The sequence below is a fragment of the Schistocerca gregaria genome, chromosome 6, assembly GCF_023897955.1.
Source record: "Schistocerca gregaria isolate iqSchGreg1 chromosome 6, iqSchGreg1.2, whole genome shotgun sequence".
NCBI classification, from domain to species: domain Eukaryota; kingdom Metazoa; phylum Arthropoda; class Insecta; order Orthoptera; family Acrididae; genus Schistocerca; species Schistocerca gregaria.
The window spans coordinates 501,562,542-501,589,806 of NC_064925.1; the positions used below are offsets into that span (position 1 = coordinate 501,562,542).

The 27,265-nt window shown below is 42.7% G+C and overlaps 1 protein-coding gene and 1 pseudogene across 1 annotated transcript in view; one reads left to right on the plus strand and one right to left on the minus strand.

Moving 5' to 3' along the window:
• Positions 1-27,265, plus strand: part of LOC126278518 (uncharacterized) — an 867,389-nt gene that overhangs the window by 341,360 nt on the left and 498,764 nt on the right. The window lies entirely within an intron of this gene.
• LOC126279264 (5S ribosomal RNA) lies at positions 20,813-20,930 on the minus strand (annotated as a pseudogene).

Below are 27,265 nucleotides of genomic sequence, written 5' to 3' on the forward strand. Positions count from 1 at the left end.
GGTCTCACAAGGCCCCGAGAGCACCCTGCTTGAGAAATGGCGCTCGGAACACCCGGGCGGTCACCCATCCTGCTGCTAACCAAGTCCGACAATGCTTCGGTGATCTGACAGTTGGCACACCGTCCAACGTCAATTTTGATCCGATGACGGCATATGCCAGTTGGGGGATTGTAGATGTACTGATACCGGTTTCAACGTAGTCTGCCAACGGACAGTGTAGCGGCATAGTTACCACATCAACTGAGCGAGTCTGAAAGGGGTCAGATTGTGGCTTTTCGAGTGTCACGATGATCCTCTCGGAGAACTGCTACACATGTTGGACGTGCAACGTCAGATGTGCAACATTGCTAGTATCAGTGGTCATGTGAAAATTCTCGCATCTATAGACAAGCTTCTGGACATCCACGCAGCACAGACTCCCGCCAGAATCGTCTTACTGTAAGTGTATGAGTGGTAGACAGTACAGCCACCACAGTATAGATAAGAGAGCTTGTCAGCCGAGATATGACAACATGTAGTGTTGCGAACTGAGTGTCAGCAGGGGACTACGGAGACGCACACCTCTTTCCCGCCTTCCACTCACACAACAGCATCAACATTCACGTCTCGGCCAGTGTCACAAGAGGATCAGTTGGAAGATGGAATGGCGTGACAGTGTCTTCTGCGATGAAAGCTGATTCTCCCTGCAGTCACGTGATAGTCGTTTGCGCATAAAACACAGACCTGGTGACCACTCTCTCGTAGAGAGCATTCGTGCAAGACACTCTGGCCCCAACCCCAGCCTTATGGAGGCTCCACCATGTAATATGTGTGCTTCAGCATGGGTCACCGAACGAAGTAGCACACTGGACACGCATTCTGGAGGACGACGGTTCAAACCCGCGCCCGGCCATCTTGATTTAGGTTTTCCTTGATTTCCCTAAATCGTCTCAGGCAAATGCCGGGATGGTTCCTCTGAAAGGGCATGGACGATTTCCTTCCACACCCTTCCCTGATCTGATGGGACAGTTGGCCACGCTGTCTGGTCCCCTCCCCAAATCAACCACCACCACCTCAAGGGGCGATAGCTGGTACCTCAGAACAGCTTGTGCTATTGCTCTGTAAATGGAATCATTTCATGTTCTCCATATGCATTGTTGCAACAATAAATCTTGAGTAAACTGGAAACCTCTGTAAGGATGTACTATTTTTTCCGGCGGTGTAAAATGGGTAAAATGGCTCTGAGCACTATGGGACTTAACTTCTGAGGTCATCAGTACCCTAGAACGTAGAACTACTTAAACCTAATTAACCGAAGGACATCACACACATTCATGGCCGAGGCAGGATTCGAACCTGCGAGCGTAGCGGTCACGCGGCTCCAGACTGAAGCGTCTAGAACCGTACGCCCACAGCGGCCGGCCAACTACTCAACACACAGATTCTGGACGTTGAACAGTTGTGGTTGGCACATATTATGTTCTATTGTAGTGAAAAGACGTTATTTTCGTACTTAAGCTATAATGTATACTGCCGCACCGGCCGGAGTGACCACAGATTTTAAGTCCCATAGTGCTCAGAGCCATTTGAACCATTCGAGTAGTTGTGTTTCACCCATGGTATGATGTGGTGTTTACGGTAAAGGACCGTATTTTCGTCCTTGAACTGTACTGTATAGAGACGAAAACACTTGAAAGCGCTGTAAAGGCTAAAATTAGCGTGATGTCTTCTTGGGATATCCCAATTGTTTGTTCGGTCTCATTACAAAGAGTAATTCGTGCATTATGATTGTCTAGTCAGGAACTAATTCTTCCTGTGTAATCAAATGGGGTGAATCTCGAATCACTGTACAGAACATACCAATCGGACAATTCAGCCAGTGCTTCAAGTGGATTCGATTGTAATGGCCAGCTACTGTATAATATCTGCGTGTGGCGCATAGGATAGATTCGTTCCATGCGAAACCTGCTTAAGTGATAAACGATTTCACAACACAGAATGAGATTTTCACTCTGCAGCGGAGTGTACGCTGATATGAAACTTCCTAACAGATTAAAACTGTGTGCTGGACCGAGACTCGAAATTAGGACCTTTGCCTTTCGCGGGGAAGTGCTCTACCATCTGAGCTACCCAAGCGCGTCTCACGCCCTGTCCTCAGTGATTAACTTCTGCCAGTACGTCGTTTGGAAGGTGGGAGACGAAGTACTGGCGGAAGTAAAGCTGTGAGGACGCAGCGTGATTCGTGCATGGGTGGCTCAGATGGTAGAGCACTTGCCCGCGAAAGGCAAAGGTCCCGTGTTCGTGTATCGGTCCGGCACACAGTTTTTAATCTGCCAGGAAGTTTGAATTCATAATAGTTTAGCACCGCACGTGATTATTACGTGTAGCACTTACGTTCTGTAAGACTACACCACTCACTGTCACTGGGGTTAGCACCAATGTCTTGGGTCCACTGGCTCCATGTATCACTGAGCAAAGCCAGCCTCCGATGCAAGCACAGAGAAGTTTATGGGTGCCTTCAGTACAATACTTGTAGAGGCTTACCTCGTCAATCCTTGAATATGCCCTATAGAGATCCATAGCCACAACATATTCTTTTCCGAGATACGAGATATTTGAGGTTCCACAGAAAAATTAAGTCTTCTAAAATGGATACTTCATGAGCGGCAGCTGGATTGGAACGGTGGAAGTATACACACTATGCACAGCATACTTCCGAACATCAGAGAACATCATATCAACCACAGTAATGATATAGTGCCGTATTTAACAAGACACCGCCCGCACCCCCAATATGTGGAAATATGGGAAAGAGAACATCACCACTGCATAACGGTGGTAGCTTCTCAGACTTGCAGATATCAACAAGAAAGGCATTAGTTAATTAGAAACACTGAGATTTTTACAGTACTAAGCTTTGCAACAAAAATTTTATCTAAAAAACAACTAAAGGAGTTTAGAAAATGTTGATGGCAAAATTTGAGTCGTTAGGCCGCATCATATGCCTCTTCAAAGTTCGTTAACACTTGGCTGAACAACCGACCAGGGATACCAGTAGAGTCCTACAGAAAATCCCAGAAGAGGGACCGAGGCATCGAGAGTTCAAGAAGGCCGGAAGGGATTACGACACGGCCTAACAACTCAGAAGGTTTTACCACCAATAGGACAGTTCATGGAAGCTGCAGACTTATATAAGTTTAGATTAGGAATTAACAACAGTGAAAGAGACACAGGTCTACACGATGTCAACAACGAGAAAGTATTGAGTGATAGGGGAGACAAGAATGGCAGGAGAGGTGCGAATCTTAAGACTGCATGTGACAAGAAGTCAGATAACAGTGAGGGTAGCAGTACTGGTAGAGGGGAGGGGGGTTGGGTTGTGATGGGTGGCATGAATACGAGTGTGAGTGGAAGTGTAACAAACAGTGGAGAAACACTGTGTAGTAAGTAACGTGGAACTTCCTGGCAGATAAAAACTGTCTGCTGCACCGGGACATTTGCTTTTCGTGGGCAAATGGTCTACTGACTGAGCATCAAAGTAAGACTCACAGCCCATCCTTACAGCTTTACTTCTGCCAGTATTTCATCTCCAACCTTCCAAACTTTACAGAAGCTTAAACACACACTTTATGGGACTTGCACTCCAAGAAGAAGCTTAGTCACAGCCCGGAGTATTGTTTCCAAAATGAAATTTCACTCTACATACTTCGAGAAACTGGAACTTCCAGCAGTTGTAGTACCGCAAGGTGCGTAGGAGAACTTCTGTGAAGTTTGAAAGGTGGAGAAAAGGTACATCTACATCTACAGGATTACTTTGCAACTCACATTTAAGTGCTTGGCAGAGGGTTCATCGAACCACAATCATACTATCTCTCTACCATTCCACTCCCGAACAGCGCGCGGGAAAAACAACACCTAAACTTTTCTGTTCGAGCTCTGGTTTCTCTTATTTTATTTTTATGGTCATTCCTACCTATGTAGGTTGGGCTCAACAAAATATTTTCGCATTCGGAAAAGAAAGTTGGTGACTGAAATTTCGTAAATAGATCACGCCGCGACGAAAAACGTCTTTGCTTTAATGACTTCCATCCCAACTCGCGTATCATATCTGCCACACTCTTTCCCCTATTACGTGATAATACAAAACGAGCTGCCCTTTTTTGCACCCTTTCGATGTCCTCCGTCAATCCCACTTGGTATGGATCCCACACCGCGCAGCAATATTCTAACAGAGGACGAACGAGTGTAGTGTAGGCTGTCTCTTTAGTGGACTTGTTGCATCTTCTAAGTGTCCTGCCAATGAAACGCAACCTTTGGCCCGCCTTCCCCACAATATTATCTATGTGGTCTTTCCAACTGAAATTCACAGCCTTGAGAATTGTACTATTTATCTAAAAATCGAATTCCAACAGATTTCTTTTGGAACTCATGTGGATCATCTCACACTTTTCGTTATTTAGCGTCAATTGGCCCTGCCACACCAAAAAAAAGGGGGGGGGGCTCTGAGCACTATGGGACTTAACTGCTGTGGTCATCAGTCCCCTAGAACTTAGAACTACTTAAACCTAACTAACCTAAGGACAGCACACAACACCGAGTCATCACGAGGCAGGGAAAATCCATGACCCCGCCGGGAATCGAACCCGGGAACCCGGGCGTGGGAAGCGAGAACGCTACCGCACAACCACGAGCTGCGGACAACAACCTAAGAGACCTGCTCAGAATGTCACCTAGGTCATTTATATCAGAAACAGCAGACGTCCCAGGACGTTTCCCTGGGGAACACCTGATATCACTTCAGTTTTACTCTATGATTTGCCGTCTATTACTACGAACTGCGACCTGGCGGAAGTAGAGCTGTCAGGATTGATCAAGAGCCCCGCTCAGGTAGTTCTGCGGTAGAGCTGTTATCCTTGAATGACAAAGGGTTTCCAGGTTAGAGTACCAGTCAGGCAACAATTATAAAATGCCTGAAAATTTTGTGTTAAGTATAGAAGAATTTTCACTTGTTATACCCAAAAATCTAATCACAGTAATGTAGCTGCAAACCAGTAAGTATCAATAGAATTCCATTCAAATCTCAACTTATTTATTTCATTTATGTTTTAATTTTATTAAGTACTCATTCTGACTTGCATGTATTCCTAATTAACTAAAATTTCTTCTTTTATATATTGTATTTACTGTTAAATTATACTGTATAAATTCCCATATTGTATTTACTGTTAAATTATACTGTATAAATTGCTATTTTCAGTGACTCAGTAACAGAGACAGAATTAAATATACCGAGGACTTCATCATATTGTAAGACTTACTTAAACATAAAGAGGGCAGTTTTCCAGAACACATTAAATCTATACGCATAGACATTATAAAAATGCACTAATGTGTGTAGTATGCTCACATCTCTTAAACCACTGGAAACGTGGTACACATACCATTGATATCTGGAAAGAAGTACTGTGGGGTTAGGCTTACCTCCTGTTGAATGAGGGTAGCGGAGTGAAAAGTGGTTAACATAAGAGATGGACAGAGAAGGGGAAGGAAGTAATAGAAAGAGAGTGAATGGAGGAGGAAATAGAGAGGGGAAGGAGAATACGGACACAAGAAAGGGCAGAAGAGAAAATGGACAGAGTGAGGGGGCAGGAGACGGATAGAACGAGGAAGATAATGAGGTAGACAGAAAGAGGAGGTTGGGCGGAAGAGGGACGAAGTGACTGAAGAGATGGGGGTGAGATATAATTCTCATTGGGATGGAGAGTGATAATCAGTTGATGTAAGAGATGGACAGAGTGAACGAGGAGGAGGAGGTGTGTGCAATACTCGTATTTGTAACTACACATAAACGGGCGAAACCGTCGCTCTAGATTGTGAATTATAGAAATAATGTAGTGCAAAAGAAAAGTGAGTCGTCATATTTCAGACATCTCATACTAAGCGTTTCTATTTCTCATCAGGTACTGATGACCCTGTAGTTTGGTCCCATTCTCTACAGACAAACCAACCAGTATCTCATCACTGGAAAAGCGAGACTGTAAGCGGTGGTAAGACTCTTAGATTACGTCATGCTCCGAACGGCGGTGTTTCATTTACTAATAGAAATAAGATCGCGCTTTAGGTTTGTCTTCCGATAAAACCATTCATATTGGTTTTATGGAAGAAGGTCGTGGTTTAAGGGGGGTAGGACGTCAAACGAGCCGACTTGGAGCAGGAGAGGCACCACAGGACATTTTAATTTCCACTGTCTATAGTTTTACAACTAAATTCATTAAACTTCGTCAGCATGACCAGGAAGGAATCACGATTCACACTCATCACAGTGGAAGTTCGAAAACATAACGAAGTAATTTTTTTTACATGTCTAGTTTCATCATTTTTTCACTTACTGATGGCAGAATTTGTTGCTATAGGTACACTTTTCTTCATAAGTAAGAGAGATGGTTCGATGAGTTTTGCACAGCATACAAACCATACTTAAAGATGTATGAAACTCTAGAATTTTCCAAATCTATTAAAAACTGTGATAAAAATTGAGGTAACTAACTAGAAAATTTGTGTTTTTTTTTCTAAACATGAAGTTTAAGATACAACAGATCATTCATTTTTTCATAACTTAAATAAATTCTAGAGTTTCATACACCTGTAAGTACGGTATGTATGTTGTGCAAATTGCATCGAAGAATCTCTCTAACTTATGAAGAAAAGTGTACCTATAGCAACAAATGGAGCCATTAGTAAGTAAAAAAAGTGATGAAATTTCACACGTAAAAAAATGTATTTTGTTATGTTTTCGAACTTCCACTGCAATGCGTGTGAATCCTGAATACTTCCTGGTGATCCTGACAAAGTTCTATGAATTTATTTGTAAAAGTATAGACACTGGAAATTAAAATGTCCTGTGATGCCTCTCCTGCTCCAAGTCGGCCCGTTTGACGTCCTACCCCCCTTAAGGCATGTGCACTGATGAATGTACAAGACCACGCCATAATGCCCATAAAATCAATACCACCAAGTAATAGTGATAAGTGATCTTCTAATCGACATTGAATTTTTCAAAGTATATACTTTGATGACAAATGCAAAATCATACTTCAGTATCTTACTGATGCAGTGTCCGTCCTCAACGTGAAAGTATATTCACGGAGAGCCACGGGCCTGTTAATGGTACGCGCGAAGTTAACATCTGCACCTGTAGTGCAGCAGACCTACGTGAAAGCGGAAAATTTAAGCGACAACACAGACCGCTCCTTGCGCTAAACGGCGCAAGGCGGCCATGGAGGCGTCCCAGGCAGCGTCGGCCCTCCGATGACCCCTGACCTTTAGCAAGATGGCGGTTGCAGCCGTGGAGGGAAACCGCCGCTGCAAAGGCTGCATCCAGGGCCTTCAAGCCGCACCGCGCTCAGCACAAAAAGGTCGCTCGGGGAATCGTCCGCGTTTCTCGCGTGCGGATTCTCCGCAGACTTGGTCTCCCTGAGGTGATGAACAGAGATGGAACTGCCGGCAGCAGTCGGAGAACAATTTTCGTCGCTGCTAACGTCCAACACGTTACTACTGTTTAGGCACGTCAGAACGTAAACAGCTCATGAATCCTTATTAGGCGACCACAGTACTTTGACATGGACCTCTGTAAAGACAAACCAAGCAAGGATAGAGTCGGGTTATATATCTCTAAGATATATCTGAAGATTATACGGTAACAATAAATGGTGTTCCTGCAGTCCTGTAAAATATGTAATTTCGTATCTTTGAATTAGAAACCAGTACAGGTATTCATTGGGTAATACCTAAAATATAACTTCAAAACGTCCTGAATCCCAGGTTCAACCCTCGGCACTAATTAAATTTTGAATAAAAATGAATAGCACTAGCGGCAAATGAAGTCCTCTCCTGCTAGCAACGCACTGTCAAAGAGGCGGAGACGGGGACAAAGTTTCAGGACACTGTGTTGCCCTTGCAGTGGGAAACTGAGCACAATAAAAGCAGAAAAATCAGCTATGATCAATGACATCAGGGTGCAGAAAACAATAGAAACCACTCCATTAAAGACACATATTGTATATCGACAGGACATAAGGTCAGTAACTGAAAAATTGTCATAACGATCTCTCAATTGGCAAAAGATGTGCGGAAAACACTGACCAGAAGAAGAGACCGGATGGCAGGACATCTGTTAAGACATTGCGGAATAACTTCCACGGTGCTAGAGGGAACTGTAGAGGGTAAAAACTGTAGAAGGCAGATTGGAATAACCGGAAAAAAATTGAGGACGTAGGTAGAGATTGCTACTCTGAGATGAAAAGGTTGGCACAGCAGAGAATTCGTGGCGGACTACATCAAACTAGCCAGAAGACTGACGATAAAAAACACTGACTATACGTATTGTAAGTAGGCTGTTTAAGTTTTGTATTGGTAACGCCGCCGCCAGGTAGCGCTCTGTATAAAAATCACTGGCTGTGCCGTGTGCAGTCTGCGGCTGGTTTGCATTGTTGTCTGCCATTGTAGTGTTGGGCAGCGGCAGCTGGATGACAGCGCGTAGCGTTGGGCAGTTGGAGGTGAGCCGCCAGCAGTGGTGGACGTGGGGAGAGAGATGGCGGAGTTTTGAAATTTGTAAGAATTGGTGTCATGAACTGCTATATATATTATGACTAGTGAGGTATACATTGTTTGTTCTCTATTAAAATCTTTCATTTGCTAAATATGCCTATCAGTAGTTAGTGCCTTCAGTAGTTTGAATCTTTTATTTAGCTGGGAGTAGTGGCTCTCGCTGTATTGCAGTAGCTTGAGTAACGAAGATTTTTGTGAAGTAAGTGATTTGTGAAACGTATAGGTTAATGTTAGTCAGGGCCATTGTTTCGTAGGGATTTTTGGAAGTCAGATTGCGTTGCGCTAAAAACTATTGTGTGTCAATTTAAGCACAGTCTTGTATAATTTTTTTCTAAGGGGACGTTTCAGTATCTCTACATAACATCTCTGCAATATATCTGTAACTAACGGGGTTAATCAATGAACGCAACACATTTCTTTTGTCGGCCAATTTCATTTGAAAAAGTAAGGAATTTGTCGTGATACATCGTGGAATATTCTCCCTTCAGCCCCTATAGTTTCATGGAGTACCGACTGGCGGTGACCATCAAAATGTTGTCTGTAACGGAGGTGGGATTCAACCAGAGAGATGTCATTGAGTTTCTGTTGGTGGAAACCCAGAGGATCACGGATATTCACAGGTGCTTGCAGAATATCTATGGAGACATGATACTGAACAAAACCACGATGAGTCGTTGGGCGAGGCGTCTGTCATCATAGAAACACGATCGCGCCAATCTGTCCAATCTCCCACGTGCTGGCCGGCCGCACACATCAAAGGCTCCCACAATATTCGAACGTGTGGATACTCTCATCTGAGGTTATCGACGTATCACAAACAAACACCTGGCTGCTCAACTGGACATGTCTGTTGGTAGCGCAGACAAACTCGTCCAGCAGTTGGGGTTCTGAAAGGTGTGTGCCCACTGCGTTCCTCATCGCTAACATTAGGACATAAATAGCTACGAAAGCCTATCCACGCGGACTTTCTTGCGCGTTACGAGGCTTATCGTGAAATTTTTTTATCGAACATCGTCAAGGGCGAGGAATCATGTATTCTACGCTTCTAACTGGAAACAAAACGACAATTCATGAAGTGGCGCCATGCCCCGTCCCCTCCGAAAAAGTAGTTCAAAGCCGTTCTCTCTGCAGATAATGTCATGGTGTCGATCTTCTGGGACTTTGTCGGAGTTACTTTATTTGATGTCCTACACATGATGTAACGATCAACTCTGAAGTAAATTGTACTGCCCTCAGGATAATAAACAACCGATTCGGGCATTTTCGTCGTCACAAATATGAAAACAAACTTGTCCTTCGCCAAGACAACGCAAGGCCTCACACAAGTCTACAAAACCGAAAGGAGCTCAGAAAACTACAATGAAGTGTTGTTCCTCATCCATCCTACAGAAGGATGCACTCCGCGGGGAAGCAGTAAGTGGATGATGGTGAGGTTATGGACGCAGCAAGATGTTGGCTTTGACGTCGACAGTACAGTGGTAACATGCGGGAATACAGTCCCTCCCAGTAAGGTGGTGATTATGTTGAAAAATAGGGTTTTGTAGCCTGAAAGGTGAGGAATAATGTGGTATATCGGAATCATGAATAAAACCGGCCTGCTTTCAGAAAATATGTGTTGCATTATTTATAGAAAGCCCCTCATACATCTATTTACATTAATGCAATCGATTACTCTTGACTACATTCACGCGTCTGGTTTTCTTAACAGAAAGATAGATGGGCGTTCGCTTTATCTTTGAGGAGGTCGCTGCTAAGCATCTATGTTACAAGTAAAAACCACAAATGCCGCTGTCGTTGGTTGTTTGTAAAAATATAAATACGCTAAGAAGATCCTTCCCACTAAATTAATTTCTCTATTGACACTGGAGCAAAACCAGTCTTTAAGCAATAACTCTTTTGTCGTGTTTGTTGTCGTCCTCTTTCCCTTCCAACATTGCGATAATATTTTAATCTGTACTATACTACCACACTAAATATCGTCCAAAATCTGTTTTCCACAAGTTAGTCGCCGGCCACAGTGGCCGAGCGGTTCTAGGCGCTTCAGTTCGGAATTGTGCTGCTGCTAGGGTCGCAGGTTCGAATCCTGCCTCGGGCATGGATGTATGTGATGTCCTTAGGTTAGTTAGGTTTAAGTAGTTTCATGTCTCGGAGACATGACCTCAGATGTTAAGTCCCATAGTACTGAGAGCCATTTGAACCACAATGTGGTCTTTATCCCTAAAGTACTTCCTCTCTACCACACTTTCAGTGCCAAATTAACCATTCCCCAAGTTGAAGCAAATGTACCAGTAACCTGTGCATTCTTCTGGTAAGAGTTTACTATAGGCTTCTTTTCTCATCTCTTCTCTTACGTATCTCTCAATTTCGTAGTTCAAAGTAGAGAACTGTTCATGATGTTTAATACCATCTCTATTAATAACTATAGGTTCACATTTTATTTTGATGCTATTTTATGACTTTTCATAATTTGCCAAGTTAGTCACAATTTTAGAACAAAAATATAAAATTTACCTATGGCATTGTGTTAGTGTTGGTGCACGTTTTCTCCTGTACGGGCCTCGCACGCCCGTGCGGTTAGAAAGAATTTTTCAACAACCAGATGTTGGCCTGCCCAGCGTCTATTACGTCATTTGCCTTTGCTGACTCGCGCTCTTATTCTTTCAGTGTTCAACAGTCATGCTTGTGATAAGCGCATGTTTATTTTGGCATAGTACTTCATAACCATTACCTGTTCTACGAATTGAAAATTTTACAGAGAAGTGGACTATCTGACCAAGGGATAAGGAAATTGTTGGAGCAGTCTTCCGATTCTGAAAACCTACCGAATGAATGTGAATCTTCCACTGATAATGATAACGAAAAAGAAGTCACTGAAAACACAGAACTACACAGATATGATTATGATGATGAATCCTTGTACCTAGATGAAGAAGAATAATTTGTTGCAAAACCTGCTAAGTGTAACTTATTTTTTTCTCGTAATAAGTATAAAATATGGACTACAGCTCCTCAAGCTGGAATTTCTGGTACATATGGAACATGTATTGAAAGAAGACCTGGGACCTACAAATTGTTCGATAAGGAACTGTGATAATGAAGAATTTTGTTTTATGTTGTTCTTTCGTGTACCCCTCATTGACAAAGTGTGTATGCGGACCAACAATGAAGGTCGAACAAGAGCGGCAGGATGTTTATAGATCCGATAATATAAATGACAAATATATTGCTTTCCGAAACACATTTTTCATGCTCTTTGAAAGTTGCTTTCCATTAGAACGTTATAAACAGAGTACTAGCAGAAAAAAGCAGCCTGGGTGGCCGACTAGTGGGATAAGGATATCATATAGAACAAAGTGTGAATTATATCAAAATGTTAGGAATTGCAATAGAATTACAGAAGCCCATTACAGACAGAATTGTAAAGTGCTTAAAAATATTATTAGGAAGGCAAATAGCTTATGCAACGCAAATAGAATAGCTCTTTCACAGCAAAAAATTAAAATTACTACATTGTCAGTCGTGAAGGAATTGTCTGGTCAGCAGCACAGAGCTGACGATATAAAGCCAGTTCGTAGTAAAAATGTTTCTGTTACTGGTAAGTCAGATATATGACTGTATTTAACAACCACTTTCCGAGTATTTATGGTGAATTACATAATTTATTTTGTCATATAACTCTCTTGGAAAATGCCTTTCCTAAGCTGATGTTTGAAATACTCCTCTGTGATACTGGCAAGGGGGAGATTGAGTCAATAATCAAATCACTGTAGGTTAATTACTGTCATGTATATGATGGAGTACCTAGCAGAATATTAAAGTACTGTGCTGCACGTGTTAGCCCTGAAGTTAGCCAAATTTGCAATTTTTCCTTTAAGAATAGTCAGTGTCCTGAACAATGAAAGTGCTTAGTAGTAAAGCCGCTTTATAAAAAAGGGTGAAAAGGATAATGTAGACAATTTTAGACCTATCTCTATGCCATCAGTGTTTGCTAAAGTTATAGAAAGAGCTTTTTATTTAACGATAACTTATCATTTTATTTCAAATAATTTGCTGTCAAATGCTCAGTTCTGTTTTGGAAGTGGTTTAACAACTGAAAATGCTATATTCTCTTTTCTCTGTGAGGTACTAAATGGATTAAACAAAATGTTTCGAACGGTGGAAATTATTTTGTTGTTGTTTCAACTAAGGCATTGGATTGTGTTGATCGCAAAATATTGCTCCAGAAGTTGGACCATAATGGAATACAGGAAGTAGCTTACAGTTGGTTCACCTCTTACATTAACAACAGGTATAAAATGTCATTATCCATAGTGTTGAGAATGGCTATGATGTGGGGTATGATAGGGGCATAATCAAATGGGGGTTGCTCTAGGGATCAGTTCTGGGCCGCTCCTATTCCTTATTTGTATACAACACATGCCCTCTAGTATTACAGGTGCTTCTAAAATATTTCTGTTTGCTGATGATAATGGCGCGGTAGTAAAGTATGTTGTGTGCAACATTGGCACTGTTCTAAACTGTGCAGTTCATGACAAATTCAAGGCTTCTAGAAAACAAACTAATAGTAAATCACGGTAAGACTGAGTTTTTACAGTTTCTAACACACTATTCAACAAAACCTGAGGTTTTAATTTCACAGTATGGGCATGCGATTAGTGAAACTGAACTGTTCAAATTTCTAGGTGCTCAAATAGACAGTAAACTGTTGTGGAAAGCCCACGTTCAGTATCTTGTTCAAAGACTTAATGCTGACATTTTTACTAGTAGAACGGATTCTGGAGTAAGTGAAAGTTCTAGACGATAAGTAGTCTACTTTGCTTGTTTTTATTCACTTATGACGTACCGTATTATGTTTTGCGCTAACGCTTGCCATTCTTAACAGATAATTTTGGCCCATAAACGGACAGCTCGGGCAAAACGTGGTGTAAGTTAGCGAACCTCTTCTCGACTCCTTTTCATTAGGCTGGGTACTCGGACATTGGCCTCTCAAGATTTATTTATATTCTTCACTGTCGTTCCCAGGAATTAGCAGCTTTCACTCAGTTTATACTAGGCAGAAGTCCAATCTTCATTTGGATCACACTTCCTTGACTCTTGTGCAGAAAAACGTGCTCATGGGTCATTGCTCCTATTCTGTCGAGGACTTTCTTGACAAAGTAAGCTGATTCCTATGTTATATTGTTGATTGCTTTTACATAAACTTCTGACGTGTCGTTAGAGTTCGTAAACAATTTATTTGATCTGTTATTACGTTTTGAACAGGCTTAATCATTCCTGTCGGCCTGAAAGTTATATCTTCTTCTTTTAAAAAACTATTATTGTCTGAAAAGACAACAATACAGTTGAATTTGTTACGAAGAAGGCGTTGAATTTGACAGGAGAAAGGAACATTAATAAACTTCTTCTTTTGGTTGGACTCAATGGCAGAGTCGCTGAGTGTATTAACTCTTTTAACAGATCTATTTTTAAGGCTGTCACCCTGCACGCCAAGTTCGTATTCGTTATTAACTAACATCGTTTTGATCAAATTAATTCTTCCTCGAATTTTTATTTCGGGAGTGGAGTAGAAGTAGCTCTGTGAATAAAATCGTGAAAGAAATCGTTTTAAAATCGTGAAGGAAATCGTTTTACGAGATTTTTTGGAAAAAAATTTATTCATAGTTTCGACCTATTCCACTTTGAAAAACTGTGGTTTCTATAAGATATTTTGAGACAAAATCTCTTCTAACTACATAGGACAAACAGTACCAGCCTTTACAGTCAGATACAAAGAACATGTTTTAAGAAAAAAATGGCACTAGCACCCAAAATTCGTCTTTTGCCGACCACCTTCTGATTACAGGTCACACATCCAAAAGCTGTTCACGATATCAACATTTTGCACACTGAGAAGAAAGGCTGTAGATTCGATGTTCTTGAAGAATTAGAGCCGGCCGCTGTGGCCGAGCGGTTCTAGGCCCTTCAGTCTGGAACCGCGCCGCTGCTACGGTCGCAGGCTCGAATCTTGCCTCGGGCATGGATGTTTGTAATGCCCTTAGGTTAGTTACGTTTAGGTGGTTCTAAGTACTAGGGGACTGATGACCTCAGATGCTAAGTCCCATAGTAATAAGAGCCATTTGAACCATTTCGTTGAAGAATTAGAATTTTTTAAATACCTTTCACGAAATGATGGTCTCAATCTTAATGAGCAGCAACAATGACGAAATAAAAGTTTCTCCTATTGTATAAAGCCGTTACTTTATATTTGATTTCGTTTCCCTCGTGCAGTTACCGAAATATTTTTTCTGTCTAAGACGACTCATAATTTTTTGTTTGTTAAATGGTTTATATTAACTATATTTCATGTTATGCCATTTTTCTTCTCTCTGAGTTATTGAGCTCTCTTTGTAATTCTAAAATGACGTTCTCAGCCTTTAGATTGTACTTATAAACACTTGCCTTTAGATTGTACTTATAAGCACTTATAAAGAAAAGTTGTTACCATGTCTGCTGCTGTCCGATATAAACAAAATATTGCCTTTTACTGCATGTACCAAATAGTGTTCATCGTAACATTCGTCTGTCTATATTTTGAATGTTAAGTAGCTTTTTGTATTTGCAGCTACTAGATGGCACTCTCGGTGTAATGTTCACATGATCGCAATTGCTAACGCGGGGCCGGACGTAGTGACCGAACGGTTCTAGGCGCTTCAGTGTGGAACGGCGCGACCGCTACGGTCGCAGGTTCGAATCCTGCCTCGGGCATGGATGTGTGTGATGTCCTTAGGATAGTTAGGTTTAAGCAGTTCCAAGTTCTAGGGGACTGATGACCTCATATATTAAGACCCATAGTGCTCAGAGCCATTTTGAGCTAACGCGGGCGCCTCAGTCTGATGCTACCGTAGCTCAACGTGTGTGAGCAGCAGCCCATAGTAGTTTGCTTTCTATCTAATCTAGTTAAAAAAATTCTGTGACTAAGGCTTTATCGCTTGATATTTAGTATTGTACATGACGTGTACGTACACTTCATAAAAAAATTCCCATTATTTTGTAATTATGTTGTAGGACAGTTTGAGTGTTTTATTTCTGATAGCAGTGCCGAAATCTAGGTCAGCAGAATTCTTTTTTGCGACCGAGGGCTGCTAATGCTTAAATCACATGGAGTTAAGTCAGGTGAGTGTGGGGTCTCTGAAGAGGAGGAACATTATAACAGGAAGCACTTCGTAACCAACGGAGAGGCAGTTCGACACTGACGTAATCACGAACGTCAGAAAGAAAGCGTGATGGAGCACCGTCTTGCTGCAAAAAACAGTTTCGACAATCTTGCTGTAAACTGTGGCATAATCCATTGCTGCCACATGTCCAGGTAATGGAAAACTACCACTCATTTCTTCGCAAAGAAAAGTGGTTCATACACTTTCCAAGTAGACATAGGACAAAGGACGTTAATTTTGTGGTTGGCTGGAGAGCCAACACCGTTTTACTAGAGGAGGCCGAAAGGCACGCGTTTTAGCTCATGCAGGCTGCCGTGAGGTCTGGAACAGTACATAGAAATTAGAATTTAGAAAAACGGACGTAGCTGGTGGAATACTTAACTTTAATCCATCAATGACGAACGTCGCTCTTGACGGTACATGATTCACAATATCAATAGTAACTGAATATGGCGCCTTGCTAGGTCGTTGCTGAAGGCTATGCTAAACTACCTTCTCGGCAAATGAGAACGTAAGTAGGCAGTGAACCATCGCTAGCAAAGTTGGCTGTCCAACTCGGGCGAGTGCTAGGAAGTCTCTCTAGACCTGCCGTGTGGCGGCGCTCGGTCTGCAATCACTGATAGTGGCGACACGCGGGTCCGACGTATACTACCGGACCGCTGCCGATTTAAATGTTACCACCTAGCAAGTGTGGTGTCTGGCGGTGTCACCACAGTTAACTTTAGGCGAATCAGGAATGTGTTGCACAATCTCGTGTGGATGATCTGCGGTCCAGACACGCAAGTTATACGGTTCACCTTTCCTAACACATGAAACATGCCCTTCCCACTGAAAACCAAATTCTTTAAGAAACCGTCTTACTCCAGTAGCAAACGATTGCAAAATTAACGAAGCTCATCTTACCGAATAATCGGCGCATGTTACAACTGCAGCTGATATGGTCTCACACGCAGACATTTGAGTAGAATTTCTCACATTGTTGGCTACGGTGTCTGCAGTTCTCTGCCCACATGAGTCGTCCATTTCTTCCTGCTCATGACGACTGTTTCCTGTCCTGACCCACGTGCCATCTTCGCATCACATAAGCAGCAAGTCTCACGGAATATGTTGTACCGCGCATTGATTGTTCTGCCTGTTGGAGTTTTCACCTGATATTTGGTACTAAGTTGTTGTCGAACCATCACAGTTGACCTACCGTACATTTAACATATTCAAGAGCACAAAACGCACGCATTGTTCCATTATACACCTGTTCTGACACGCCTGCAACCTAACAGCGCGATCTGCAAAAACGCAAAGGAGAGTATTACGAACAGAAACATGGAGGGACACAATATTTGCTGATACGTGTCAGTTTTCTGTATGTCTTGCAGTTTTCACGTAGTCATCGTCTGTAATTCCAAAAACGTCTATGAGTAATCGTGTAGTTTCTACAGATTTCACGTTTTCCCTCCTTCACTCGGTAATATTCCACAGCGTGACGTACCTATTTCTTCAAGTATAATTTTCCTTCTTCTATCGAAATTCGGGACAGTTTTTCTTCGCCGTGAAAGACTTCGATGTGCTCTTACCATGTATTGCCCCTCTTTCTGCCCTGCCCAGAGATTTCCTCATCTGCATCTCTCACGTTGTCAACCTTACATGTTGGTAAATTTTTATTGGACGTCACGTTGGTCTCTCACGGTTCTATCACACTACTGAGACCAGTGCCTATATTCGACGTCAATGTGCAGTGTCCATTCGAAGACGGGAGCTGGCACAACTAACAGTGGAGGGTAAGTAAGCTGGCCGGATTGGTTGAGTGGTTCTAGGCGCTACAGTCTGGAACCGCGCAACTGCTACGGTCGCAGGTTCGAATCCTGCCTCAGGCATGGATATGTGTCATGTCCTTAGGTTGGTTATGTTTACGTAGTTCTAGGTTCTAGGGGACTTATGACCTCAGAAGTTAAGTCCCATAGTGCTCAGAGCCATTTGAACCATCTGAGGGTAAGTAAAGTGTGTAGGAGGACCGAGGAAAACAGTGCAATTGTTGAAACGGAACGATTTAACTGACACCCAGAAGGCGCGTGATTATTGGCTTTCAGGCCAAGGGTAGAAGCATTTCCTAAACGGCTAAGTTTGTAAAAAATTCGCATGCCACCCTGATTAAAGAATACCGTACATGGCAAAATGGCACTATGCGTAGCCGAGCTGTACTGTCTAAGGTGCTGCAGTCATAGACTGTGCAGCTGGTCCCGGCGGAGGTTCTAGTCCTCCCTCGGGCATGGGTGTGTGTGTTTGTCCTTAGGATAATTTAGGTTAAGTAGTGTGTAAATGTTTCAAATGGCTCTGAACACTATGGGACTTAACATCTATGGTCATCAGTCCCCTAGAACTTAGAACTACTTAAACCTAACTAACGTAAGGACAACACACAACACCCAGTCATCACGAGGCAGAGAAAATTCCTGACCCCGTCGGGTGGTGGTTGGTGGTTAGTGTTTAACGTCCCGTCGAGAACGAGGTCATCAGAGACGGAGCGCAAGCTCGGGTTAGGGAAGGATTGGGAAGGAAATCGGCCGTGCCCTTTCAAAGGAACCATCCAGGCATTTGCCTGAAGCGATTTAGGGAAATCGCGGAAAACCTAAATCAGGACGGCCGGAGACGGGATTGAACCGTCGTCCTCCCGAATGCGACCCTGCCGGGAATCGAACCTGGGAACCTGGTCTCGGGAAGAGAGAACGCTACCGCACGACCACGAGATGTGGGCAAGTAGTGTGTAAGCTTAGGGACTGATGACCTTTGCAGTTAAGTCCTATAAGATTTCACACACATTTGAACATTTTTTGGCACTATCGAAAATCGGCGCCGAGGCAGCTGCGGTGCACCAGGGGCTATAGATGACAGGGGTAAACAACGGGTACAGACATGTGTATAGTCCAATAGCCGAGCAACTGTTGAGCAGCTGACCACACAGCTGAACCAAGGGTTACCAGCAGCGTCCCGATGACCATTCAGCCTGAGTAGGCTGACTGCCGTTCATCGGCAATGTAGGCTGGAATTTACACGTCAATACCGCAACTGGACGTCCACTGAATGCGATTGGAGGCCTTTTCAGATGAATCGCGTTTTGTGTTCCATCGGACAAATAGCCGTTGGCGTGTATGGCCCCGCAACAATCGTCACAAGGGTCCAGGCGGGATGAGGGAGCATTATGGTCTAGGGATCGTTTACGTGGAATTTCCTGGGTGATCTCGTCATTTCCAGCTTGTGTATAACATATGAAGACATGCAGATCGAAGAGGTCGACTGTGTTAGATTTCTGGGATTACAGCTCGATAATAAATTCACTTGGTAAAGGCATACCACAGAATTGCTTATGCGCCTAAAGTCTGTATTTGCAGTAAGAATGATTTCAATGTGGGTGATATAAATAAAAAGACGTACATACTTCCCTTGCTGTCATTGTGATATGTCATACGGGATCATATTCTGGGGTAACTTATCAAACCGAGCAAAAGTTTTTAGCTTGCAAAAGCGAGTGATAAGAATCAAATAGTTCAAATGGTTCTGAGTACTATGGGACTTAACATCTGAGGTCATCAGTCACCTAGAACTTAGAACTACTTAAACCTAAATAACCTAAGGACATCACACACATCCATGTCCGAGGCAGGATTCGAAACTGCGATCCTAGCGGTGGCGCGGTTCCTGACTGAAGTGCCTAGAATCTCTCGGCCACGATTAGAATCAATTGTAGTGTAAATTCAAGACCATCAAGTAACAACCTGTTCAAGGAACTTCATAGTCTAACCACTGCTTCTCAATATACTTATTCCTTAATGAAAACCGAGCGAGGTGGCGCAGTGGTTAGCACACTGGACTCGCAGTCGGGAGGACGACGGTTCAATCCCGTCTCCGGCCATCCTTATTTAGGTTTTCCGTGATTTCCCTAAATCGTTTCAGGCAAATGCCGGGATGGTTCCTTTGAAAGGGCACGGCCGATTTCCTTACCTATCCTTCCCTAACCCGAGCTTGCGCTCCGTCTCTAATGACCTCGTTGTCGACGGGACGTTAAACACTAACCACCACCACCTTAATGAAATTTGTTGCAAGTAATATATCTCTATTTCCAACGAATAGCTCAATACATCGTATCAATCCTAGGAAAAAGAACAATCTACATAAAGACCTAAAATAACTTACCTTGGTCCAAAAAGGGTCCAATAGTCAGGAACACACATTTTCAATAAATTGCCAGCAACCATTTAAAACTTGATTTCAGATAAATCACGATTTAAACAGAGTTTGAAAGACTTTTTGATAGGCACCACCTTCTGCTCTATAGATGAATATCTTAGCGGAGACTGTTAAGCCAGCTTAAGTAACAATATCTGTCAGATTTCAGTTCTGACAGCACTTGGTCACTACAGTCAAGATTGGGTATTTTGTGTATGATAAATTAATTTGTAATGCTTAACAATGTTTATTTCTCACAGTGTGTTGATTCCGTAACTATTAGCTGTTCCAGTTTACCTCATTTTATTCACCTATTTCGACAACTCGTGACCAATGATCAGGGTAGTAAGTATTATATTCAAATGTTACGGTTTTATACTTTCTGACATGTTCCACAGCCACAGGAATCATCTGTTTTTCTGGGACTATGGAAAGAAAACTGAATCTAATCTCTAATCTAATCTTTGGAGGCCGCAATGGATGAACAGAATTATTACATTTCTCCTTGAGACAATATCCACACCTACGTGCAGTTTCTTTTTTCCTCAGCATTGTGGCATCTACTAGCAGGAGAATGCTAATAACACTTTTTTCGAATTTCAGTTTTCATGACGAAGATTAAAACTAAACGAAACTCCGTCCGAACAGGCCTTGGAAGGCCCAAAGATACCGACCAGCCGCCGTGTCATCCTTTCACCCCAGGGGTGTCACTGTGTGCGAATACGGAGCGGCAAGTGGTCAGCACACCGCTGTTCTCAGTTTTCTCAGTCAAGAAGCTCCTCACTTTGCCTCACAAGAGCTGAGTACAACCCACTTGCCAACAGCGCTCGGCAGACCGGACGGACACCCAGCCAAGTACTAGTCCAGACCGACAGCGCTTAACTTCGGTGTTCTGACGAGAACAGGTGTTACCACTGCGGCAAGGCCGTTGGCACCCATGACGAAGATTGCCTTTGTGCAGTACTTATTTACTTTACAGTGTCTGTTGCATCATGTCACACATTTGCAGTTGCTACACAGAGATCGTATGTGACAGGTAAGCACTTGCAGAAAAGGTCGTCTACATCTACTGTAAGTAGGTTGTTTAGGTTTTCTTATTGGTAACGCCACATAGCGCTCTGTTTGAAAAATCACTGGCTGTGCTGTGCGCAGTCTGTGGCTAGTTTGCACTGTTATCTGCCAATGTAGTGTTGGGCAGATGGATGTTAACAGCGCGTAGCGTTGCGCAGTTGGAGGTGAGCCGGCAGCAGTGGTGGATGTGGGGAGAGAGATGGCGGAGTTTTGAAATTTGTAAGACTGGATGTCATGAACTGCTATATACATTATGACTTTTGAACACTATTGAGGTAAATACATTGTTTGTTCTCTATCAAAATCTTTCATTTGCAAAGTATGCCTATCAGTAGTTACTGCCTTCCGTACTCTGAATCTTTTATTTCGCTGGCAGTAGTGGCGCTCGCTGTATTCCAGTAGTTCGAGTAACGAAGATTTTTGTGAGGTAAGTTGTTCATGAAAGGTATAGGTTAATGTTAGTCAGGGCCATTCTTTTGTAGGGATTATTGAAAGTCAGATTGCGTTGCGCTAAATAAAATATTGTCTGTCAGTTTAAGCACAGTCATGTATAATTGTTCTAAGGGGACGTTTCACTACTTGTTCGAGAATAATCTAACCTTTTCGCTTCGTTTACCACTTTGCAATCGACTTAGAGTGTGGAACTCAACGAGGTGGCGCAGTGGTTGGCACACTGGACTCGCATTCGGTAGGACAACGGTTCAAATCTTTCTGTGGCCATCCAGATTTAGGTTTTCCATGATTCCTTCAACCGTTCCTGCCACGATGGTTCCTTTGAATTGGCACCGCCGAATTTCCTCCTCACCTATGTCGAATCCGAGGTTGTGGTCCATCTCTCGTTCCCTCGTTAACGACGGGACGTTAAACTGTAATCTTGTTTCTGTTCGAATGTGGATACTTGATTAAATCTTTCGTGATATTCTTTTAATGGTAAATGAGATCACATGAAGTAATTTGGTCGAATGTAAAAAGTCAGAAACAAGCGAAGTTCTTATTCCTTTGACTAATTTTTATGTTTTTTGTCTTTTCTTTTAATTGGCCTTTTACTAATTTGGCAGTTTCAGGGTTTTATGACGTCATGATTCGAAGAGATAGCAGAGTTAAAGATTAAAGACTAGAGAAATGTTGTGAGTAAACGTAATGTCATAGTCTGTACGGCAATCGTACCGTTTTCTATTGCGAAGTTGAGTTAATGTCCGTAGATGTCTATCGTAATTGATCATTAAATCTCGCAAACTACCGTTATAGTTTAGTAGAGATAACGCTATAATTACACTTCATCATTGTTTTGCCTATCATTATAGTTATACGCAAGAGCGTTGCACTGCTGGTAAAGCGTATGGAAGTTCAACACTAGGATTTACTGAAATCTACTAGTGAATGGTTATTATCAATTCAAAGTTAAAGAGGGTGTGTAATGAAATGGAAGTAGCACATACACTTTGTGCATACTCCCATAGCCGTCCACGGTGGCCGATAGGTTCTAGGAGCTTCAGTCCGGAACCGCACGACTGCTACGGTCGCAGGTTCGAATCCTGCCTCGGGCGTGGATGTGTGTGATGTCCTTAGGTAAGTTACGTTTAAGTATTTCTAAGTTCTAGGGCACTAATGAACTCAGACGTTAAGTCCCATAGTGCTCAGAGACATTTGAACTATTTTGAACCATAGTTCCATACATCTATTTGCACCCTACGCACCTATTATTTCGAACACACCACAATAGCGTAGCACGAGCCAGGTAACAGATAACGTTTTACTAATTTGATAACATTGTACCACACACGGTATTCTATGGAGTGGTAAGGCGCATACACCTCATAAAGTAAGGACAGTACCATTAAAATTATAACTTGGAAACCGACGTTGCCCTTGGAGTGCCAGCAGAATTAATGTCGTCCGCAGCTCGTGGCGTACTGGCTAGCGTTGCTGCCTCTGGATCACGGGGTCCCGGTTTCGGTTCCCGCCCGGGTTCGGGAGTTTCTCTGCCTGGGAACGGGGTGTTTGTGTTGTCCTCATTATTTCTTCGCCATCATCATTCGTGACAGTGGCTATATTGGACTGTGTACAAAACTGGGCTGTGTAAAAATTGGAATTTTGTATGGGCTCTGATGATCGCGCAGTTGAGCGCCCCACAAACCAAACATCATCATCAGAATTAATTTCCCTTTACAGTACTTCTTCCTGAAGCACACCAGAATTTTCCAAGAAGTTGATGCACACTCTATAGACATATTAGGCCTGCGGAACCTGGATGGAATATTCATCAACGAAGAAATCACATACAGGATACGTAGCGTCATCGGTTGTACCTGAGGCTGAGGAAATATGAAAACGATTAAGATAAATGAAGGCGCCGGCCGCGGTGGTCTCGCGGTTTTAGGCGTGCAGTACGGAACCGTGCGACTGCTACGGTCTCAGGTTCGAATCCTGCCTCGGGCATGGATGTGTGTTATGTCCTTAGGTTGGTTAGGTTTAAGTAGTTCTAAGTTCTAGGGGACTAATGACCGCAGCAGTTGAGTCCCATAGTGCTAAGAGCCATTTGAACCCATTTAAATGAAGCCCCCCCCCCCCCCCCAACTGCATACCACGCTTGCAGCATCGCTGTATGTCAGCGCTACATATACATTGCTTCATACTAGATTAGTACGGTGATAACAACAAGAGTAATACTGCAGTACAAATTGATTTCTTCAGAAAACAGTTTTGGGCACAAAACAATAATGTGTTTGGAGCTGATAAGAATCGGGCCTCGACAAACGTTACAGGTAGGGGAATTAAAAATCCTCTTCTCAAGTGGGGACTGGAGCACGTCTAGTAAATCTAAGGTGTTCAAGTCACGCTGTTGGTTTAGGACAACAGACATTTGCTAGTACCCCCGCCCTTCCTAAACAAAAACCATATCTCGTTGAAACTTCCTGGCAGATTAAAACTGTGTGCCCGATCGAGACTCCAACTCGGGCCCTGGCCTTTCGCGGGCAAGTGCTCTACCAACTGAGCTACCGAAGCACGACTCGCGCCCGCTCCTCACACCTTTACTTCTGCCAGTATCTCGTCTCCTACCTTCCAAACTTTACAGGAGCTCTCCTGCGAACCTTGCAGAACAAGCACTCTTGAAAGAAAGGATATAGCGGAGACATGGCTTAGCGACAGCCTGGGGGATGTTTCCAGAATGACATTTTCACTCTGCAGCGGAGAGTGCGCTGATATGAAACTTCCTGGCAAATTAAAATTGTGTGTCCGACCGAGACTCGAACTCGGGACCTTTGCTTTTCGCGGGCAAGTGCTCTACCAACTGAGCTACCGAAGCACGACTCACGCCCGGTACTCACAGCTTTACTTCTGCCAGTATCTCGTCTCCTACCTTCCAAACTTTACAGGAGCTCTCCTGCGAACCTTGCAGAACTACCACTCCTGAAAGAAAGGATATAGCGGAGACATGGCTTAGCCACAGCCTGGGGGATGTTTCCAGAATGAGATTTTCACTCTGCAGCGGAGTTCGAGTCTCGGTCGGGCACACAGTTTTAATCTGCCAGGAAGTTTCATATCAGCGCACACTCTGCTGCAGAGTGAAAATCTCATTCTGGAACCATATCTCGTTGTTCTTCAAACGAATACTGTGCCGCCATGCTTTCTGTATGACTAAATCGCCGGTGACGTGTGTGCGCTCCGAAACAAAGTTGACGTGTGAATGCCTCTGACATGAGGTGGAGACAAAACCAAGACCTATTCGACACGTGTGCGTATCACGTTGGGGCAGTGGCGGGGCGAGGGACGTTTGTATGTGTGAAGCGAGAACCATAGCGCTGCCCGGCAATCGACTAACGGCAAACAGCGCAATCCCGCGGCCAATCGGAGCGCGTGGCACCAAGTTGCCTTAATCTAAAAATGGTGCGGTGTCGACCTACACAACATTATTAATTTTGATTCCTACTGACATCAGCTAACCAGGGTTAACATTTCATGACACAATTCTTCTCTACCATGTATAGACGGGTAAGCAGCTCGAGTTGGAGATTTTAGGGACATGAAAAACCAATATCTGGTTGGCCACCCTGAGGTTAGAATCCAGGAACTGTATAACATGAGTTCAGTATCTGAAAAACTGCGTCCCACGGTAAACCTGGGTTTAAAATTTGTTTTCGTGTAACTACGTAAAAGGCTACTGAAATGACAAACGGTATTCTTTTAAAAACTGAGTGGTCATCCCATGCCAGAGAATCCTATAAATATTTTGATTTGCGCATACAATATGAAAATAACGTTAGGAACATCACATACATTCAACAAGACAATTACTCTTAAATGAAACAACAAGCTTACTGTTACCAGTCACCGTTTTACTTATTTCCACGACGCGTAACGCGTATCAATGGTTTAAACCTCCATCATCGTGCGGATTTACCATAGTTAGTATGGCATTTGTATGTGTGTGTGTGTGTGTGTGTGTGTGTGTGTGTGTGTGTGTGTGTGTGTGTTGTGTTACGATTTGTTTGAGGAACTTGTGGCACTGCCTAGTGCAGAAACAAGACGCTATTTCAGAACATGGTTTTGGATTTCTTCTGACAAAAAATTAAACTGATATCTAATGGCAAACATAAAATAAGTAAAATAGAGTACCTCCAGTGGTCACAGATTCTTTTCGCTGTCGTAACACATCACATGTATACTGTCACATTTATAAACAAATATGGCGTCTGGAATCTGCTGGGTGCAAGGTTCGTATAGCACAGAAGAAATAATCGCAAAGTAAAAAGAATATACATTGTAACAACATTACTAGAGAATAATTATTTAAACGGTTTGGAGGTGTTCGTTTTGAGGTGTCGAATATATGTGTGTGTAGTTCAGGTGGCATATAAATCCGAATTTGAAAAGCTAAAACAGCTTAATCTTCGTACATGTTTATACAATCAGGTGAAATGTTAAAATGGCTTAGACTTCATACTTGTTAATGACAATCAGGTGAAATGTTACAGACTTTTAAGTACAATAATCATATTGGCTACAACACATACCAAAATTCACAACTCCTCTTGTCGTGGAAATAAATAAATCGGTGACTGGTAACAGTAAACCTGTTGTTGCAAATGAATCTCATTAACAGTCACGGTAGAGCCTAACCTAAAATTTTCACATTTAAAGTTACAGACAACTACTCTATGATGCTGATACACATCATAGTAAATCTGTGGCAGCAGGAATCTGCAAAATACATCTTTCTATGTCGGCTTCATATATCTCCAAACACGTTTTCTCACTGCTCAGAAATATAAACTATTTTCTTTAATCGCATTACATAAAGTGCACATGTAAGATATCACTAGTAGCTTATAGTTCAGTACTAAAACCCTCTCTCACTTATGGGGACGAAACCGATTAAACGAATGAATATGATGACTTGAAGTGTAAGAACACAAGCATCATAGTTCAAAGAGGTTATCGGTATTGTACCCTGATTTGATTGTGAATGACGAAGCTATATTAAGGAATTGCTCTCAGCTGCAGAGTAGCGACCAGTATCATGTGGTGCGGATATCGACATGATCGCTTTCGCTTACACGCAGTGCTTCAGCTTTTATTCCTTCACACTAACAACAGCGACCGTTTAGCTTTAGTCATTTTTATGGAATGATGTGTGGCGTCCTTTACAGATCCGCAGCGTTGATGGCTACGCAAAACGTCGGCAACATTCAAGTAATTTGAGAAAGAGCTATCTACAAGAGCACTCGGCTCCATTGGACTGCCTTTTATGTATTTTCAGTATTGAAACGGAATGCACGCGATCGAACTGCTTCCCGACGACGCTACGTGTACACCAAAGCAATTACTTAAATAGGTATTGCGCAGTGGAAGTTATCTAAACCACCATTTCCACCCCGTAAAGCTGAAGAAATTTCAGCGAAACCCAAATCGTCGACATTATTTTGCTTTCGACTACCGCATCCATTGTAATGAAATCGTGAAGGAGGTATAAGTGAAACAAAATCTAGCAGATAGAGTATAAGTCGCTAATTTTAGGTAATAGATTTCCTTTTACGCGTTTTGTGATAGGCGGGTAACTTTATCATCACCTAACTTTTCTTCACTCTTCATGGTCTTGCTTCTACATGGGTTTCCTATAGTAATCACAACTTCCTCGATAACGGATTTTAAACTGTAGATGTTGTAAAACCTTGTGTAAGATAGTGGTCCGAGCT